Here is a 14,165-nt window from a genome sequence, read left to right on the forward strand (position 1 = left end):
TCACCGCCATGTGACCCAGAGACAGGCTACAGGCACTAAATGGCTAAGTCAGGAAAATGCCAACTTTGTAAAAGTGGAATTTTCAAAATTGCTATTTAAAATGCGACCTTGCCATAAGGGAGAATTTTTATTACAATTCCAAAGACACTAAACATGAACTGTTTACCTGTTCCCATTTGGAAAATACAGCTTATTAAATTGCACCCTGCCCTTTGGGCAATCCAAGGCCTATCCTAGGGATAACAAATATGTATTAAAAAGGAAGGTTTGGTTGGGTAAAAAGCTAATTTTGCCAGGTCGAAAGGGTGGTTTGCAACTGCACACACAGGCTCTGCAATGGCAGCCCTGAGATGTATTTAAAGAGCTACTTAAGTGGGTGGCTCAATAAGTGCTGTAGGCATTTAATTTACAGGCCCTGGGTACACGTAGTAGAAAATTAAATATGCCAATCGGTGATAGGCCTATGTTACCATGTTTTAAGTAAAGAGCACATGCTTTTTAGCACAGGTTAGCAGTGGTAAAGAGTACAGAGTCCAATGGTCAGCAAAGACATGATCAGCAAAAATGGAGAAGGAAGGCAAAAAGTTTGGGGGAAGACCAGCATAAGACTGGCAGGTCTAACAGTACCTTGTTATCGTGTAGGTGTCATTGACACATCCAAGGCATGGCAGTCAATAGGTTGTCTACGTCTTATGCTATGGACATTCTCACAGTGTGACATGGTGCCACACATCATGTGTACATGCAAAAGCTTGTTCATTATGCTGCATGACTAACCAAACTCACATTTTCGGTGACTCTAACCGGCGTTTCGGTGTGCAATCTGCCTTTATTGATTATTGTTGTTGTAAGAGGAAACAGGAGTGTGACCCATAAACCAACCGGGATTAGGGTTCAAAGGTGTAAAGATAATACAATATCCCAATAGGTAGGATTCAAAAGACAATTTTTGTTGCATGCACGAAGCATTACACAGACCAGAGAAGAAGGAGACACTTATTCAGATGATTTTCAAGTGGAAATTAATTTTGTATTGTAATATTCAATGGGGGGGAGGTCATATTAGAACAGTTCTGTACAGCACAAAGTTAGAAAATTCATATGACAACCGACAAGACTTGGTGCTCAATATGTACAAGTGATATGTGGCAACGCAAGTGAGAGAGTGAACAGCGAGAAACGGCGCAAAGTGAGCAAGGTGAAGTATTTATACAGTGAGTGGCTCGAGATGTGACAAAGTTATAGTGACTTTTTTTCACAATTCACAATTTCAATGGAGCCAATTGGGATATTTTATTGATTATTGAGCATTCTCATTTTATAAATCCATGAGATATCAGGAAAGAGAACTGACAACACTATTCTCATACTACTCTACTGAGTTCATACATATCACAAATGTAATATGTGGCATCTGTGGCTGGCACATATGGATGAATCTGTGTGCCTGTGAGTCTGTGTTAAATTTATTTTGATCTTAAGTTATGATTACCATGCAAATATCTCACGGTAATGTTATTGTGAACTAATGGTGGTGCATTGGCCAACATGTCTACAGTGCATCATATGGTGACATGTCTCTTCAAGAGGGCGTCATATTGAAAGCAGGTGTAAGATTTCCATGTGGCTAAGATTTTGTCCTTTCCCCCTGAAATGTGACCAAAACCTTCTTACATTTGTATTTAATGTAATAATGTTCAATGTCTTACAAGTCATTCTCCTACTTATCAAACAGTGAATAGTTATGATCTGTTACGGTAAACTTGAGAATAACGGAGGAGAGAAAACGACACAGTTGATCGATGAAGCCTAAAGAAGCCACAGGTGCTTCATCTTGGCGTCATATCTAGTGGCCCTGGGGAGTAAAGGGTCCGATGCAAATAAAATCACCTATTTTTACTAGAATCTATGAAAAGATGGAGAGATTGATTACATTAGTTACATACCATTCAGAACAAATAAAGCTTGTGACACCCGCAGTAAACATTATGATAACAAGGAATGGTTTATCCAATAACAGAATATATAAAAAGGACGTAGCACAATTTGATCAGATATTTCAAAAGCACAGTGCGTGTGTATAAACATGCCATATCAACACATGTGTAAATGTTACAGCCACATGTTATCATGCAATGAAAATCAACACACAATGTCAGTATGTACTTCAGTTTCATTTATGTACAAATATATAAGCAATACAATTTTAAGAGTGCTAAAGATCACATGGTGAATATAAACAAACAAATGTAACATACCACACTTGTTGCTTGTATTCAACTTCATCAAAGTGTGTGTGAACATGTTTACTGTGGGGAAACTACTTGTCACCATGGAAGGAAACTACATGTGACTTTCGTTGTAGGTGACCTGATACAAAAATGAGGATATGATAAAGAACTATTTAAAAAAAACATGCTAGTTCCAGCTTATCATTGAGTCCCCTTGGGATAAGGGTGTTCAAGTATTTAATCCAGTGTGTCTCACGCTGAGATAGTCGTTTCTGTGTATTAATTTCTGGATTCTCAAATATACTTTCCAATACCATGAATCTGACTTGTGCAAAATTATGATTGCTTTCTATCCATTGGGCCACAAGAGATGAGGTCCTATTCTTAAGTCTGATCATACTTTTGTGCTCAGTAACACGCACCTTGCTCTCCTCTCTGTTTTGCCCACATAAAGTTATCCACATGGGAACTTTATGGCATACACAACCATCTGGGAATTTCAATCTGCTAAGTGCCGCAGTCAAATCTGTTTTCCAATTTGAAGATGAGAAATGATGTTGCCTTCGATGACATTGCCACTGTGGATACAATTGTACCACCTCCTCATTCCTTTGAATGTATTGTCATGCTTCTATGCCGGTGATGACAATAGCTCTTTCAGGTTCCTGAGGCGTGTGTACACAAAGAGTGGTTTATTCAAGAAAAGGCCCTTGTAGTCTGATTCTATTTCCAGAAGTTCCCGGCGGTGTAAAGTGACATGTTTAATCACAGTTGATTGAGTTGAAAATGTAGATGCAAACACCTCCTGCGTTGGTTGTGTGGTTTGTATTTGGAGAAGCATCTTGGAACGATCCAAAGTGGACGTGCGATGTAGTGTGATCTCCAGCACATTATCACAATACCCACGTTTGGAAACTTGCTGTTTGAGTGTCTGTCTACTGACATCCTCATCAGATGTTATCTGTTTCATGCAGATGAATTGTAGGAATGGTAAGTGTTGCTTCAGCAATGAAGTATGAAAACTGCTATACAGCAACATGTTGTTGCAATCTGTCAGCATCAAAAAACTCTGATAGAGAGGCCTGTGGGTGTTTTCTCAATTTCAACATTCAAGTAATTCATGTGAGTCTTATGAATAGAGATAGTAAACTGGATCATTTGGTTCTTGGAGTTAAGGTCCAAAGTTTGTTGTTCAAGTAAGTCCTTACAGCCGTGCCAAATCAGTAACGTCATCAATGTATCATCGATACATGGTGAGGTGTGTGGTTCAAGTATCAGATTGATAAATAAAGTTGTCCGCAAACTTGGACATGACGATATTGACATATCTGGAAGCCCCAGAAAAAATTATGGGCATATAGCTCTCAAGTAGACACACCTCTAGAGCAGGCTACCAAGCTCCACACAAAGAGAGAGGGGTCTGCCATATTGGGAGTGGATAAATTCTGCATTCTGGGATAGCTAGATGCCACACTTTGAAAGAAGTCTTCACAATAACATACCAATAATCACGTATTTGATATCCTCAAACAAACATAAAATCAATCAAACATAGTTAACATAACTTGATTTGTCAAGTACAATAGCGTAAAGTTCAGGTTGACAAAAAATTACCTGATGCAAGAAATATAGGGGAAAATATTTTAAGCGATAATGTAAAACACACTTAAGTAGAGCTACTAGTTTTCCCAGTTATTCCCTTTTCAATGGGTGTACCTGAGTCAACTCAAGGGCATAGGTATTCATTTCCATGTGTGCGGGAGTATCTCAGCACTTGACAGGGATGCTGTACTAGCTGTCGGGTGTGCAGACACCTGCCAGCATGATTGTTTTATGTTTGGATCTTAATTTACGGCACGTGTTGATAACTGGATTTCTGGACTGGAACACAGTATGCACCTGTCTATTTCCTGATACTATTGGACATACCAGAGTGACAACCTGTTGAATTATTTGACTACAAAAATGTTGCTAACAAGTGTCTGATAATTACTGTGTCTTTTTCCTGGGGTATTTGCATATTTATGACAAATTACTGTGTGTGTTCCTTTCCTGCATACTTTTACTTTCAACTGGTAAGTTTAACCTCTTCTACCTTCATTTTTTCCAAGAAACGTGCTACGGCTCTACTTCCCATCTTTATCACTGCTTTATTAGATCAACAGTGGTAGGTAACTGTAAGAAACTAAGTTACTGGTTAAGGGTGGTGAAGTCCTTGTCTGGGTGAAGTCACAAGCAAACTGTAAATTCGCCTGTGCTCAACCCTGGGGTAGCTTGGCACAGAGCAGTTAGGCTTAACTCAGAGGAAATATGCAAAAGAATTTGTGCAACACGTCAAACAGCAAAATGGTGAAAACACTCCACTAAAGGGTCACGCACCAGATTAGAAAAATAGAGAATTAAAAAAAATAAACGAGGACGAAAACAACAAAAATCCAATCAGTAATACTAGAGATATCCAATTTTAAACATTTCAGTAAAAAATATGTTAAAAAGCACAAAGCGTCAACTGTGGATTATTCACCACGTTGGAATGCGGGCTGGCCACAATGCCCAGTTAGGACCACTGAATGAGAGTACCTTAAAACCTGATTGCAGAGCGTTGCGAAGTCCCCTGCTGAGGATGCGGTGCACTGCCGAGGTGATACATCAGTTGGAAGTGCTGCGATGCAACGCCCTGCATTGTCAGCGAGGATCACGTTGACGATGGCTTGCGATATAAAGTCCTTTGTTGATGATGCGTACCGTGGTCGAGGCAATACCTCAGTTCCGAGGAGCTGTGAGGCTGCGATGTGAGAACCTGTGGTACCATCGAGGCTGCCACTGATGAGAGATCTGCGATGCAAGGACCTGTGTTGGGAAAGCTTCACACAGGTGGCGGCTCCGAATCTGCCTGCGGAGTCCTTGGACTGAGTGAACCCTCTCAGTAGAGGCGATGCATTGGCTCTGCTCATTATTGCGCCACGCAGCAGTAGAGGAGATGTAGCAGTTCTGCTGGATCCACAGATGGGCTGGCAGAGCCCCCTTACGCACATTTCCAATGGTCCAGGACTGGGGTGGTACTACTTTGTAGAGTAGGACTTACAGATGGCAGAGTCCAGGTGCTGGATTCATGGGTCTTGGAGCCTTTGGTCCCTTAGGCTCTAGTCAGGATGCCAGCCAACTAGCCTTTAGAGTGACCATGGGGTCCTGGGTTCAACCGAGGCAGGTCTAGTGTTTCTCACACCGGCAAGGGGTAGCAGATCTGCACAGGAGGGCAGCAGTCCTAGACAGCAGCAGGCCAGCAGAGTTGTAGTCCTATCAGTCAGCACAGCAGGCCTTCTTCCTAGCAGAGTATCCACAGGTCCAGAAGTGTACAGATGAAATTGTGTCTGAGGTCCAATATTTATACCTGGGCCTTCCTTTGAAGTGAGAGTAACGTCTAGAGGTTTCCTTCTGAAGTCCACAGGCTTCCTGTCTTCCCTGACCTGGCTGCAGACTCACATTCAGCCATTTGTGTGAAGGCAGGACACAGCCTATTTCAGTGTAACTAGGGTTGTGCTCAGCTCTGTCCTACCCATCCTGCCAGTGATGGCCCATCCAGGCACTCTAAGCTCTTTTTTGTGTGTGGCTGTCTAAGAGGAGTACATGAAGCCCAACTGTCGGCTACACCCTGCCATGTGGGATGTATGACGTTACAACGCATGCTATTACAACGCATGCCTTTATGACGCAAGTTTTACAACTCAAGTCGTTACAACGACTTGCGTTGGGGGGCACTGAATAGTGAATAGTTTAATTTACTATTACAACTCCAGTCCCCGTGGATAGTAGGGAAGGTGTTGGATAGTAAATTAAACTATTCCCTATCCTAGAGCGCCCCCCAGTGCAAGTCGTTGTAATGACTTGCATTGTAATAGTTGCGTGGTAATGGTATGTCGTTGTAATAGTTGCGTTGTAATGGTTGTTCACCGCCATGTGACCCAGAGACAGGCTACAGGCACTAAATGGCTAAGTCAGGAAAATGCCAACTTTGTAAAAGTGGAATTTTCAAAATTGCTATTTAAAATGCGACCTTGCAATAAGGGAGAAATTTTATTACAATTCCAAAGACACTAAACATGAACTGTTTACCTGTTCCCATTTGGAAAATACAGCTTATTAAATTGCACCCTGCCCTTTGGGCAATCCAAGGCCTATCCTAGGGATAACAAATATGTATTAAAAAGGAAGGTTTGGTTGGGTAAAAAGCTAATTTTGCCAGGTCGAAAGGGTGGTTTGCAACTGCACACACAGGCTCTGCAATGGCAGCCCTGAGATGTATTTAAAGAGCTACTTAAGTGGGTGGCTCAATAAGTGCTGTAGGCATTTAATTTACAGGCCCTGGGTACACGTAGTACCACCGTACTAGGCACTTAAAAGAAAATTAAATATGCCAATCGGTGATAGGCCTATGTTACCATGTTTTAAGTAAAGAGCACATGCTTTTTAGCACAGGTTAGCAGTGGTAAAGAGTACAGAGTCCAATGGTCAGCAAAGACATGATCAGCAAAAATGGAGAAGGAAGGCAAAAAGTTTGGGTGAAGACCAGCATAAGACTGGCAGGTCTAACAGTACCTTGTTATCGTGTAGGTGTCATTGACACATCCAAGGCATGGCAGTCAATAGGTTGTCTACGTCTTATGCTATGGACATTCTCACAGTGTGACATGGTGCCACACATCATGTGTACATGCAAAAGCTTGTTCATTATGCTGCATGACAAACCAAACTCACATTTTCGGTGACTCTAACCGGCGTTTCGGTGTGCAATCTGCCTTTATTGATTATTGTTGTTGTAAGAGGAAACAGGAGTGTGACCCATAAACCTGAAAGGGCGAGATTTTGATCGATACCTTATATCTATTGATCCAAACCTCGATCTGGTCGACTGAACCTTTGTTGCCTGTCTGTAAGGAAAGAAAGTGCACCCACTTCCAAGTTAGTTCACCCAAGAAAGGACTCTACTCCCAAAGATCACGGACAACTTCTAGTTTTCAAAAGTTTATTGTAAAGATATAATGAGCTGCAAATACAGGCATCTCAGAATGAGATTCACGAGATACACAGGTCCAATTACATACATGTGCTCTCGAAAAGCCCTCAGACGAGCAACAGAAATCACTAACACAAGTTCTAAGAATAATAAAGCTATCAGCATAGACGCATATCTCTCCTTCATTTAGGTTGGAGGAAAACACACACAGGTTAGGCGTCCCTACCCTGTTCTAGATGGTATCCCTACTTAACCAAATCCCAACCTAACAAAGGTGTCAGCAGTGAATGACCCCCAAGGGAAGTCACTCACTCTAAGTCTCTTGGTGAAAACCTAAAGTTCTCCAGTCATGACCCCTCACTGCCTACCCATCCGCTCTCTAAAGGGTCCTCAGGTATCTGCTCTAACTCCACCCAGGGGTGCTGTCCCTAATACAAAACAGTCAACAACATTTGAGACGCCCCTTGCGGAACGCCCCTCACGTGGTGCAACTTCTGGCTTTTTCCATGATGCTTTGTCTTGGGCCTCATGCGTTAGAGTTGACCTTGCTTCTCAGGCTCTTCTCCGGCCCGCTGATACCCCTTAAACATTCCAAAATCCTCCTCCATGTCTGGGCCGTCCACTGAACAGACCTCTATTCATTCATTTATAATTGGATCCCCCCTCTTCCTGTTGCAGACAGATATCTGTAGCCAAGAACCCAACTCTCATATACTTCTAAAAGAAAAAGGCTTGCAACATTTCTCAGCCCAGACATGTACGTGTAAATCAATGCTAAAACATTTCAGGCCTATAATAATTCTCATTATGATTATAGCATTCAACTTCTTCTTTTAATTAAAGCATGTTAATACTCTTATTCTATTATTAAGTAAACATTTCTATAAATCATGGCCTATTTAATGCAATGACCAAAAACCTTAATATAATCTGTGTCGTGAAAAGAACCATCTTCCCTTTCCCTCCAGCTCTGGCCCTGAGGCCTACCACGTTCTGCGTTTAACCATCTGCCATCTTATGTTTTAGCAGCTTCACGACATGGATTCAAAATAAACACATCTACTAAAACCATATAATGTCACACATTTCTGTATTAGTTCCACTTCTACTTAAATCTCTACATTTAGCTATACATTTAGAATATAATTGCAGATACTATTAGCACTCATGGCATTTCTCTTCATGATTTGTGCTTACTACAGGTAAGTGTGATGTACTCATACATTTAAATCAGTTTGCGCTCTCTCAGTTCCCCCCTTTGATGACCTCTCGGGGTCATCACTAACATTTAAACTGAAGTTATGGGTAGCATTCTCTGCGCTTCCAGAGCTCTCAGGCTCCTGTACTGATTATCTTGTATGGCAGCCAATCTCTGCAGCTGCTCTCTTTGGGCCCTTTCTGACCTTCTTGCTCTGTACCATTTGAATACCCTCACCAATCCCCACAATATTATCCCACAGATCAATATTATGATGATAGGCTTTAGAATATACCATACAAAGCTTTTGCCTAAGGTGGAAAACCACCCTCCAACTGTACTCATTCCGTGGCCCACCTTTTCCCAGACATTTTCTCTACTCAAGTCTTCGATCTCCTTGTGTATATTAGTTATGTTCTTAATAACTTTCTCAAGGGGCTTCGAATTGTCTGGAATGTAAGTGCAACATTCCTGGACCTTCAAAGCCTTACAGACTCCGCCCTCTTTTGCTAGTAGGACATCTAATGCAAGACGATTTTGAAGAACCATAGCCCTTATCGATTGCATCTCTCCTTCTACCAGCATTAAGGACTGAGCAGTGCTGGCAGACAACCTGTCGACAACTGTTGCCAGTCGTCTAATTTTAACATCATTAAGGATTATTCCCAAAAGAGGAAACATAGCTCCAAAGACATCTCCAACCATTTCGGCATCACCTACATCTCTCCTTCCTCTCGATGATGTCTGACCCTCAATGATCACTAAGTCTTGTGCATGATATATTTTGGGGAAGACAATTGCCAAGTAACATGATCCATACCAGTTGTCAGGTAGTCTCACGTAAGCATTTCTTCCACATACAAAATACACATTTGGAATCACTTGCATTCCCTTTAGGAAATCCTTAGTGTAGTACTCTAAATTAAAAGCATGCTCACAGTCCACTTCACCCACGTATACATTTTCATAATACGTTTTGGCTCGGTGAAGACATAACTTTCCTCTCTGCGCTTTATCTAAAGCTATTGGACCACTACTACCCTTTCTCTTATGTGACTTCTCTTCCTCGGTCCAATCTATTTTCCCTTGTCCTGATTTTTTCAAAATCTTTTGTCTCCTGTAACGATCATCCACCTGCCCTATGAACTTCTTCTCGACTTCTGACACCTTGCATGTCAGGTTATTTCTACGGGCATGTGAAGTATCTAAGGTAATCCAAGGAATGAAGAACTTGGCCAATCTGTCTTCACTCTTCCAGTAGTCCCATTTGTTCATCTGCTTATAATTTGGGACTTCCGGCAACACTGAATCATAATTAGAGAAATAGTATTCAAAACTATCTCTCTCATAAAATATACTAAGCAATAAGCTACATGTAATGCCATATGTCAGAGGGAGGTGATGGTATCTAATACCCTCGTCTACAGATGCCGGCAACTGCATGCAGACATAACAATCCTTAACCTCCATGGCATCCACGTATTCATACAAGAGTTTAGCATAAGCATTCGACCTAAAGTCTCCTTGGGACTCGTCTACATGTAACCTGCGGGCTTCTGCAGCTAATAACGCTTTCTCTTGAGTGTTTTCCCTTTTCTCACCAGCAACAATAGGTGTAAATGTTACTACAGAACTCACATCAGTTACCTTTACCTCTTCCTCATGTCCCGTTACATAAGAAATTGTTACCACTAAAGCTATTAATATTATCACTCCTACTATTAGTGTACCTATTATACATTTAGCTCTGCGGTTCGGGGTGCCGGCCTCCATTTCGTCAGACAATCTGGCTCTCTCTTATCTTAGCAAAAAGTTATTTTCCTCTCTTTCCTTTACAGTCTCTTTTCAATCCTTTTGTCTTTAGAATCCACACAACTGGAGGCTGACAACCTTCTTCGCAAAAGTCCTTTAACAGTTCAAAAAGACAACCCTAGCCCTTCTCCATCAACTCAAGGGAAGTTCCCTAAAATTCACTGCTTCCTGGGCGCTAGGTAATCTTCTTTTTTCTGCTTGCTTTATTTACAAAGTCCTTTAACAGTCTACTATCAGATTTGTGGTTGCAGCTTCAATAGCATAGTTCAGTATTTCCAAGCGAAGATTGTGCTCTTCATGTGCTGTTATCGTTGTACCAAAGTCGGGGAATTGCAATTCTGTAAGAAACATGTGTTTTAACTTGCTGAGGCGGGGAGGTCTGGGGAGCATGAATGTTAGTGACCCTTCTTGTTCGACACCGGGTACCAACAGTCGTATTTCCACGGTGATAATGGGCTCAGAACTGGACACCACCACCGCTCGGATCCTCCCTGTCTCCGGTTTCACAGACATTTGTCGCCAGATATGTCCACTCAGGTGTGGAGTATCTTCTGTTTGGCACACGCACTCTTCTTGACCTTCTTCGGTCCGGTGCTTCAGCGCCCTGAGCACCTTCTTCTGGGTCCGAGTCTTCTGATATCGGAGGAAGGGTTGCTTCTGGAGTTGACCTCAGGCTAGAGCTCCTTCTTTGCGGCCAATTAGCTTCTCCACGTGCCCTTCTACTCCTTCTCCTTCTGGTCTGTTCTCGCTCTCTTTCAGACCTGTCAGGGTCAGACTCGTACTCCCAGCTGCTTTCTCCTTCTGTAGCGTCGTCTGTTTCGCTGTTGTACTGACCGTCCTCAGCTTGGTCAGACTCATTCCCTGCTTCCGCTGGCACCTCTACAGCTTGGCTAGCCCCCTCTATGGCTTCTCGGTCCTCTGCTGGACGTCTATCCGAGAGAGGAGCTGTTTCCAGAGGTGCTGGAACCCTTTTCGTATGTGACGCGTGGATCCAATTGGGCAGGCCTCCCACCTTTACAGCTGTGTTTGTGATCAGGATGACCTGGAAGGGCCCACGCCAACGAATATCCAAGCAGCTTCTTCTCACATGTTTCTTCACCAGGACCCAGTCCCCAGGATACAGGTCATGGCAAGGGCCCTGGCACGCTGGAACCTCGGCAGCCTGTACCTGAAGAGACACAGAACGCATTGCGTCAGACAGCCCCTTACAATAGTCCAGGATCATATCATCTGTGATATTTAACAGTGCAGTAGCTGGAATAGATGGCAGCCTCATTGCTCTCCCCATTAACACCTCATGTGGTGACAACCCTGTTCTTCTGTCTGGGGTACTACGAAGGCTCATGAGGACCAATGGCAGGGCATCAGGCCAACTCAGGGTCGTTGAGGAACAAACTTTTGCTATCCTGCACTTGATCGTTCCATTGATCTGTTCCACAATTCCTGAGGCTTCTGGTCGGTAACTGCAATGCAGCTTTTGGTCAATATTTAGCGCTACACAGATCATCTTCACAAGCTCGCTGTTAAAATGTGTTCCCCTATCTGATTCCAAAAAGGCCGGCACCCCGAAGCGAGGAATGAGTTCTCTAAGCAGTAACTTGGCCACTGTGAGGGTGTCGCACCTACGTGTAGGGTATGCCTCAACCCATCTGGAGAACACACAGACAACCACCAAGACATAGCGGAGGCGGTTGCACCTTGGCATTTCAATGAAATCTATCTGCATTCGATTGAATGGACCTCCAGACCTTCCTATGTGACTTAGTGCAACTGGTGTTCTTTTCCCTACGTTCAGCTGCTGGCAGGTCACACAACGCTGGCACACTGCTTCTGCTGCTATTCTAAACTTAGGATTGTACCAAGTCTGTCTAAACACTCTCAGCATAGCATCTCTCCCTAAGTGTACGGGACCATGTATGAGCCTAGCCATTGGACTCACCATCTCATTGGGCAACACTGCTCTGCCGTCTGCTGAGACCCAAAAATGGGTCTCACCCATTACACATCCTGCCTTTTCCCATGTTTCTTTTTCAGAATCAGGAGCATTTTCTTGCATGGTTGACAGTTCATCCCAAGTATCAACAGTTTCCAGTATCATGGCTAATTCAGTTCTTACATTTATTCCACCCACATCCACCTCTGTGAAAGAGTAACCTTGTTCCGCGCAATACCGCGCAACTTCATCAGCATACCTATTGCCTTTCGAAACAAAGTCCTCATTTCTGGTATGTGCGGTGCACTTTACAACTGCGATACTTGCTGGGCATTGCAATGCCTCTAACAACAGGCGCACAAACTCTCCATTGCGAATGGGAGAGCCTGAAGAAGTCATGAACCCTCTTTGAGACCATAACTGCCCGTAATCATGAACTACCCCATACCCATATTGGCTGTCGGTGTATATGGTAACTCGAATTTGATTGCCTGCCAAGCAAGCACGTGTCAGGGCAATAATCTCGGCTACCTGAGCGGAGTGTACTCCTTCCAGGCACCCAGCTTCCACAACTCCTTCAATTGTACAAACAGCATAAGCTGCTCTCAACTGCCCAACCTCGTCTCTTACACATGAGCCATCGACAAAGAAAACTTCGTCTGGGTCGGTCAGTGGCTCATCTACGATGTCGGATCTGGGTTTGGTGCATAGTTCAGTCACATCGAGACAGTCATGGTCTGTATATTCATCATCATCCTCAATATCATTTGGAAGTGGCATCAATGTAGCAGGGTTCAAAACAGAGCATCTCTTGAGGGTCACGTTCTCTGCAGCAAGAATAACTTGCTCATAGCGCGTGAGCCTACTATTGGTCAGATGCTGTGTTTTGGTCCTGGTCATCAACAGTTCAACAGAATGTGGCACGCACACCTCTAACGGGTGCCCCATGACAATATTTTCACATCTCTCAATGCTGACACCCGTTGCAGCAACGGATTTGAGACATCCGGGCAACGCTGCGGCTACTGGGTCTAAAGTAGCCGAGAAATAAGCAACTGGTCTACGGGCATTCCCATGGATTTGGACTAACACAGACAACGCGCAACCTTCTCTCTCACAACAGTAAAGAAAAAATTGTTTATTGTAATCAGGCATTCCCAATGCCGGAGCACGACACAGGTCCTCTCTCAGCTGTAGGAACGCCATCAAACAGTCTTTGTCCCATGGTACCGGATCACTCACCTCTTTGTGCGTCAGTTTTTGCAAGGGCTTTGCTTTCAGTGAAAAGTTCACAATCCACTGTCGGCAATAACCCACCATCCCTAGAAACATCCTGACCTCTCTCTGTGTCTGAGGCGCATTCATTTTCATGATCGCCTCTATCCTGTCTGGTGACACTTTTCGTTTGCCTTTCTCAATTCTGTGTCCTAGGTACTGCACTTCTGTCAGGCAGTACTGCAATTTTCCCGGGGACACCTTATGCCCATTGGCAGCTAGGTGATTTAACAAGGCAATGGAGTCTTCCCTGCAAGCTTCTTCTGTTTCTGACGCCACAAGGAGGTCGTCTATGTACTGGACCAGAATTGACTTCTGGGGCAGCACTAGACTTTCAAGATTCTTCTTCAAAAGCTGATTAAAGATCGATGGGCTCTCTGTATACCCCTGAGGGATACGACACCATGTTAGGACGCGATTTTCCAGCTTAAATGCGAAAAGAAAATGGCTTTCCTCGTCCAGAGGGATCGAAAAGAAAGCCTGACAAAGATCGATCACAGTGAACCACTCAGCTTGGAATGGAATCTGAAACAGTATCACTGATGGATTCGGTACCACTGGACAACACGAAACGACTATGTTATTAATCTTTCGAAGGTCCTGCACTATCCGAAATTTCCCATTTGGTTTCTGCAGACCCATAATCGGGGAGTTGCATGGACTACCCACGATTTCTTTCAGTATTCCCTGTTTAATCATGGA

Source organism: Lissotriton helveticus, chromosome 3_1, assembly GCF_964261635.1.
Source record: "Lissotriton helveticus chromosome 3_1, aLisHel1.1, whole genome shotgun sequence".
Lineage (NCBI taxonomy): Eukaryota > Metazoa > Chordata > Amphibia > Caudata > Salamandridae > Lissotriton > Lissotriton helveticus.